Source organism: Durio zibethinus, chromosome 6 (assembly GCF_047325235.1).
Source record: "Durio zibethinus cultivar Kanyao isolate XHJ-2024 chromosome 6, ASM4732523v1, whole genome shotgun sequence".
Lineage (NCBI taxonomy): Eukaryota > Viridiplantae > Streptophyta > Magnoliopsida > Malvales > Malvaceae > Durio > Durio zibethinus.
Window position 1 is genome coordinate 13823068 of NC_143167.1, and position 8234 is coordinate 13831301.

General features: G+C 26.4%; 1 long non-coding RNA gene across 2 annotated transcripts; it reads right to left on the reverse strand.

The window, feature by feature from the left end:
- Positions 1 to 109: 109 nt before the first annotated feature.
- On the reverse strand, positions 110 to 2463 carry LOC149518437 (uncharacterized). 2 transcript variants are annotated; one of them, XR_016342858.1, is made up of 3 exons: positions 2131 to 2446; positions 1836 to 2016; positions 110 to 735 (listed from the first exon to the last, which is right to left on the reverse strand). It is a non-coding gene; the product is annotated as an uncharacterized LOC149518437 (long non-coding RNA). The 2 variants fall into 2 exon arrangements; XR_016342857.1 differs by lacking the exon at positions 110 to 735 and having other exon boundaries at positions 1788 to 2016; positions 2131 to 2463.
- Positions 2464 to 8234: the final 5771 nt, after the last annotated feature.

Below are 8234 nucleotides of genomic sequence, written 5' to 3' on the forward strand. Positions count from 1 at the left end.
TTTGCCAATGCCATATATATATATATGTATATATATTAGGGAAATACTCTTGCTTCGCTGTAGGCATATAAATGATAAATAATTGTTTAAATAACAAGTAAAACATGTAGTAAATAATAAATTATTTAAAAAAAAAAAAGAATTAAGGTAGAATCATGTACAGTTCAAGTCACATGCTACGAAACTCATCAACCAACTCGAAAGAAATTGACACATGTTAAAAATAACTAAAACTGATTGATTATGAATGACCAAATAGTTATAAATTTGGTCATGAGCCCGAGAGAATGGAGCCAAACAATAATTTTCTAGTAGGTAAAATTCAATTCTTAAATCCCCTAAATTTATGAAAAATTTAGTCCATCCTATTTCTATCATTATCCCATTTTTGAATTATACAACTTTCGTCCACCAATATCCTAAATCTGACAAAAAAAAAAAAAAAACTATTAAAACTTTAAATTCTACTTTAGCTTGTTCCTTATGAAATAAGCAAATTACTACAAATATACTAACAAATGAACGAATCAGAAAATGATGTTTGTCAAATGATAGACCTAAAAAGGTTTTGTTTTGAAAAGGCGAAGCACTTCACTGATAGCATCTGGTGGTCCCACAAAGGGGCCTTGACTAGTCTGTCTTTTAAGTTAGGAGACAAATAGAAAATTTACTTTCATGAAGAAAGGTTGAAATATGCTGTAGATCCATCAGACAATCCAATGATTAGAAGAGCATCTGCATGACAGTGAAAGCAATTAATCCGTTATAATTCACATAAAGAATACAAAGCAAGAGCCACATAAAACAATGTCAAAGAGCACTTAACAAAGAGAATTGTGTGGGTAATTCATATCACAAACGTAATTCTATTGGGTTGGTGTGAACTAGCACGATTAATGTCATTTCTTTGTAACTCGTGTATGCCACAATTTGCTATTAATATGAATACATATCTTCAGAAGGATACTTTCCAAGTGTCAACTAACCCCGATTTCTTTTTATCATATTATCTTATAAAAGAATGATTCAATATACTAGTTATGCCAAATTTAATAGTAGTAGTGGTACTTATAAACAATTCAATCCCACTAATAAGATTGAAAAGTTGCAAAAAGAAAAATAACTAATATTCAGTCTTTCAGATTTAAGAAAGGAGAAGCAAGTTTTTTTAACCAATGAACATGATAATATAAAGAGTGACCAAAGTAAATAATATCTTCAAGTGATGAACTCAAAATACATAAATACAGAGTGATAAAGAACTAGAACTGATTAATATCTTCCTTTAAGCTAAGCAAGAAACTTTGAAAGCGGTTACTGGTTAAACTTTTCCGACATTCTAGAAAGGAAATGATACAAGAGAATTGACATGAAAGATCTATAATCATAAACAATTAAGAGTGATCTATCATCAAAGAGAAAACAAAATACAAATCATTTCACTTTGTCATGAGGATTAAAGTGATAGAATTACATACTTTTGTTGTAACACCTTATTGCACTTAATAGTCGACAAGCAGCTAAAATAGATTTATTCTAAAGATTAATAGTACTGAGATGACGACAAGTGCAACTTCTTTGACTACTTTGCAAAGATAAAATTCATCGAATTAAATTTGGTGGTTCAAAGACACCCATAAGATTATTTTGAATCATTCACCCTATAGAAGACTTTTCTTCAATCCATCCAAGTATTCATTTTCATAAAATTAAGACATCTAAAATTAAGCCTCAACATAACATAAGCACACGCTAAAGAACATAACAAATTTGAATAAAGAGAAATATAAACAAACAGGCTAACGTCTTAAAATTAATTTCAACTATCTTTGTACCTTTTAACTGCGAACAAAAAAATTTAACAAACAGAAACATTTGAACAAAAAACTGCAAAATACGAAATGAAATTGAAACACTGTGTTTTCGAGCCTCTTCGTTTGTCATGGAATCGAACCACACCGCCTCCACTGAATCGTTCGCCTCTTACAAAATTCAAAACAAAAGAAAATGCAGAACCTGAGAAAATCTCAAAATTTCAGCAAGAACAACAGTTGAATAAAAATAGTAAAAGAAATTTTATTTGCAAACAAAATTTTGAAGAATAAACAAGCAGTAGAGGGAGAAGGAGACCTTCGCAACTTGTGCTAAGGTGGTGATTGGCAGTGAAATACAATAAAACGAAAACAGAGATTCGAGATGATGAAGCGACCGATGGTGATGAAGAATTGACGATAATCGCCAGTAGAGAGGGTTGAAAGTACGGGTTTTGTTGGCATCTAAGAGAGGGTTTAGCTGTGTTATTCTTTGTTTTTCCCTCCTCCATCCTCTTCCCTTCAGTTTTTCTCATGCTTTCACAAGAAATCTCAAATCCAATCGGTTGTACTACTACCAATAAAATCATAAAGCTTCCCTAGAAGCTCCTGTATAGTTATTTTACTCATAATAATTATTTAAAAAAAAATCTAGTTGTAAAAATGATTTTATCCCAATCTTTTAAGGAAGTAAAAAAAAATTTAATAATATATTTAATTAACACATGATACGTGTCAGCAATTGAATTTACACATGTCATGCTCAGACTATAATCTATTCATTACATATTTATATTTGCCTCTTAAATTTTTAAATTGTCTTGTATTAATTCACAAGCCAATACGTTAGAAATGTTGTTTGTAAAATATATAACATTAATTTTAGAGTTTATATTTGATATATTATGTATAAATTTTAAACACTATAATAAATTAAATAATATTGCATCATTAACAAGTAAATATTAATTTTTAAAATAAATATATAAAAAATTAAAAATTTTAAAAAATTTATTTATTAATAACATAATATCATCTAATTCATCTTATTTTCATTAATGAGATAATATTATATATTTTACATCGTTAGTAAGATATCATTATTAAATTTATTATCAATATATAAATTTTATACTGAATAATAAATAAAATATAAACCTTTAACTATAACTATTCACATACACTTAAAGTAAATTGATTTATCACAAATATTAAATCATAACTATGTGAGATAAAAAATTTAATTTAACTTTTAAATTCTAATTTACACTTTAAGTCAAGTAAAAAATAAGTAAATTTGAATTTTTTCCTTTTATTCCTTATTGTAACTTTTTTATTTTCAATTTTTTCAATCTTTTTTGCACTTGTGTTTACCATTTAGAACGAAATTGTTAAAGAGTAGTTTGTTACTTTGTTTTTATTTTTATAAATAATCTATTTGTATTTATCTTCATTTGATATATTTTTTTGATACTTTATTACTTCTTTTAAGGTAATAATGGCTTGATAGATTTTTCTTTTAATAATGATTTGATAAGTTTTAATATAACTAGAGGTTAGGTACGATTTGATAGATTTTTTAAAAAAGTAATAATTTGATAAGATTTGCTTTTTAATAGAATAAAAATAAATTTGGATTGGGCAAATGAAAATTTTTTTTATTTGATGGATTGGATGAGTGGGAACTAAAATCATAATAATTTAATTGAAGTATTTTATGGTGAAATTAGAATTTTTTTGGTCTCATGAAATTTAAAGCTAAGAAAGATTAGCTTTTAAAAATAAAAGTTAATTGGGTTATACAAATTTGATTAAAAATATAATATTTAATAATTTATTAATTTATATATATTTTTTAATTTTAAATTGTATTAATTTAGAAAGTTCATATGTATCTAGTTCATTGAAAGATTGTGTAAATAAATTTGAAAGTTATGTTATTCTTTAAGAGTGTATTTGGATAAGTCATTTCAAATAGAGATTTCATTTGAGAGACTTTTAAAATTCTAAAATGAAATTATATTATTTGGCAAAATAAAAATAAAAATTGTTAAAATTCTTGAAATTTAAATGAGAAATTTTAGAGGGTTAAAATTCTTTTTTCAAATTTCACCTAAACTAGTGGAATTTGTGAAATTCTTTAGTTTTATAGTAAAAAAAATCAACATTTACTATTTTTTTTTTTATACAACTTTTGTTTTCTTCAATTTTAATTACAAAAACTCATTATAAAATTTATTTGTTTTAATTTTTTACATTGTTAGTAATATTTACACATTTTTTACAAATCTAATGACATTCATATTGTTTTTTTTTTAGTATTTTATTTTTTCTATCTCTAATATCATTAATATTCTATTATAATTATTTTTTAATCTCATCATATTCTAATATTTAAAATTACTTTTTAAAAAATAATTATTCAAATAATACAATTATAAACTTTTTTATTTTTGAATTGATGCATATAAAATTACTAGCATTCCAAAATTTTTCAAAAATTTAAAATTTTCCATCCAAATGCATCCTAAAAGTTTAATGTTGTTTTAATAATATTTTTGTTTTATAATTTATAAATAAGTATTATAAATTATAAATTTTATTAGAAGATTTTAAACATGTTAGAGAATTTATTATGAGAACTAACTAATAGATTTATATAATTGCAAGTCATATCATTCATGGGCAAGCAAAAAAGGCTAGACCATTATTTTTTTTAAAGATGATGATAATTTTGTCCATTCAGCCTCTCCAAATTCCTGTGCCCTTACCTGCTGATTCACCTCCTGTGAGTTCAATCCCTGAGATTTTGAAAACTGAGGCTCAACCGCATATGGAAATACTTGGCTTGAAAAAGGATTTGGATTCAATGACACAGGCACCACCTCTGCAACATGAACTTCCAGCAGAAGAATTGAGTTTGAAGCCTAAATCTGCAGTATCATCTGCAAGGATAAGTGAAACTCCTACCAGAGTGTCATCTGGAAGCCAGACCAGCATTGTTGATGTTGCAAGCCCTGAATCTAATTTGGCATCAAATGCTCAGTCAGTGCAGCCTTCTACTGGAGATACTCGTTTTTCAGCACCAATGTTAACTAGTATTGGTACTGCTAATGGAACAAGTGGAAGTTTGGATGTAATAGTTACACAAGAGGATGAGATGGAGGAGGAGGCTCCTGAGACAAACCAAATTACCGAACTTTGCTTGGGAAGTTCAGGTAGCTTTGGGATTGGATCAACTCCTAACCCATTTGGTGAACCATTTCGAATTGTGGCCAAAAGTCCAGCTACCTCTTCGTTCACCACAACTGTTCCTAGTGGAGAGTTGTTTAGGCCTGCATCTTTTAGCTTCCAATCTCCACAGCTCAACCTGCAAGTTTTGGTGCATTAGCTGGTGGCTTTGCTTCTAGCACACCTGGTCAAGCTCCTGCTCAAAGTGCTGTTGGCCAACCAGCACAGCTTGGAGCTGGGCATTAAAGTTTTACTCAATCTCAGCCTAAGTCTGTTGTTGTTTGTGAAAAAGTTTAACATTCTCTCTTTAGAACATGATATGGGTTATATCGACCAATGTGAGAAAATTCATTTAAGCAACGGAATGAAATTTGACAAGTTTATTTGAGAGCAAGTCCATATCAAATTTATCTCTCTAGTTATCCATACAGGTGGTTCATAAGTTAAGCAAAAATCCTCTTTATACATATATATATATATATATTTTTATGTTATTTGTATTAAATCTATATACCCTATATAAAAAGAATCCTTAAAGGATTCTTAAGCTACCACCTATCTTTTTTTTTCTTTTCCTTTTGGTTGTTGTATCTTTGACTTTCATTTTGTGGGAATGAATTTGTGTTTTGCATTAATTGGTTCCTTAATTTTTTTTTTTTACTTTTTTTATTGAAGCCTTCTTATCTTCAACACTTTTTTTTCTATTTATTTCCACTCAATGCAAGAAAAAAATTACAAAAAATTTTAAAAATTGAGGAAAAAAGAAAACTTAATTAGATAACAAATAGGTCTTAATATTTTGTTTTTAATTTTTTTTTTCATAAAAAGAAAAAAACTGCTTTGTTCTTTGTTAAAAAAATTCCTTTTTATCAACCTAATATAAGTTTTTTCAATCTTGTCATTTACAAAATTTCACCATATTACCCCAAAACAACAACAAATATATTAGATCCTAGCTTAATAATTATGAATATATTAAATCCTAACCTAATCATATTGCGCATCATCTTACAAAGCAAAATATTCTAATTTTTACAAACAAAAATGCTAACACTTTTAAAGTATGCATGATGAAGCATCAACTATGATAACAACAAATTTTTTCTAACAAGAACAAGATAAAATCTTAATTTCACATAATTTTTTTTATCTCAATTCATTTAAAATACAGTCATTATATTTTATGACTTAGATTACATTTTTCTATCTCCTTATACAGAGAATGATATTAATGACTATTACGACTCTTTTACTTTTCATTGCTTAATGACCAACACAAACATCAATCCTCACCCCATCTTAGTAAGTAATTAGACATATACTATAACTGCATAACATAACAAACCATACATTAATTTTCCACTAACTACTTCTTATTACATTGTTTTCATAGCAAATTCTAAATTATTTTCAAAAACATCTACCGAACAATAACTCTTCCATCACGTTATCACTTACCAAATAAAATAAATCTTGGACCGTATATTACAACAATAGAAACAAAACATTCTCACAAGGATGGAAAAATTTATTGTTGACAACAACCTAAAGATTGGTGATTATTGCTTATTTGCCATGATAGAGCAGAATACCTTTAAAGTCATTATCTATCCTAACTATGAATAAATTATCCTCCAATAATATTGAAACAAATAAATTTAGTCATCTCTCTTTTTAAATCTTCTTGACTTTATCATGATATTAAAGTTTTTAGTTTGTTTTTTCTCTTTTTACAACATTTTATACTATCTTTTATCTTCATAATTGAACTACATATGCCATTTTCTTCATGAAACTTATAGAAATCTTAATCTCTTTTATTTACAGGTCTCATAAAACATATTTCTTTACTGCAATGTAGTTAAGAAGCATTACTTCTAAGTTATCACCAAACAAGAAATGAGTGACTTATGCAATTTTATTCAACTCCTTGCTTTCTTTTTCTAAAACTATATTCTTCATTTAGAACCCTTTTTAAAATATTTCTTTGTACACATGTTCTGCTTTTTCTTCACTTAAAACACTAATTAGATTCCATGTTGTATGTTTTGGTTTTTTTTTTTTTAACTAATTCATTTTATACGAACTTTCATGTGCTTATATAACCTAAATAGACATATTTCTGTATAAATTAACTGCTCCTCCATTTAAAGCATTAACTGACTGAAAATTATATAATTTTTCTATTTAATAGTTAACATTATCTACTTAGAATTACAATTACTAAACACAACACAAAAAAGAAAAAAAAAACAATACAAAAAATTAGGCAAAGCTGGTCCCCAAATACTAATAAATTTAAATTGTTTCCCCAAATTAAAGGGTAAAATGATATTAATATTTATCTATTTATTTTACCCACCAAATTATTATTGACAAGCACTTGAAATCAATTCTTTTGTCATAAATACTAAGTCACGAACATGTGGATTTAAAAAAAAAATTATTTAACTTTTTAAATTATAATTTACACTTTTAGCCAAGTAAAAAACAAATAAGTTTAGATTTTTTTCTTTTATCCACTTATTGTAGGTTTTTTTTATATTATTTAAAAAATTTTCAATCCTCTTTTATACTTGTGCTTTCATCTTGAGTTGTCAGACCTTCAAAAGTAAAAATTGTTAAAGGTTAGTTTGTTACTTTATTTTTATTTTTTATATAATCTATTTGTGTTTGTTGTTTAGTTCCATATGAAAACTTTTTTTTCTAGATACTTTGTTAGTCTTCTATAAGTAACAATGACTTGATATATATATATTTTGGTGACAATGACTTGATAGATTGTAGTACAATAGAGGTTGGGTAACACGACTTGATAAGTTTCTTAAAAAAAAATAATGATTTGATAGGATTTAATTTTCAGTCTAATAAAAACAAATTTGGGCTGGCAAGTGAAAAAAATTTTTTTTTTACTTGATGGATTGAATAATTAGGAACTACAATTAAAATAATTTGAGGTATTCAAGGTGAAATTGGGTTTTGAGTGGTTACATGAAATTTTAAGCGAAGCTAGACTAGCTTTTAAAAATAAGGATCAATTGGGTTACCCCATATTTGATAAAAAATATAATATTTAATAATTGATTTTTTTATATAATTTTTTTATTTTAAATTGAATTAATCAAGAAAGTTCACTCATATATAGTTCATTGAAAGATTGCAAAAATAAAATTGAACGTCATTTTATTCTTC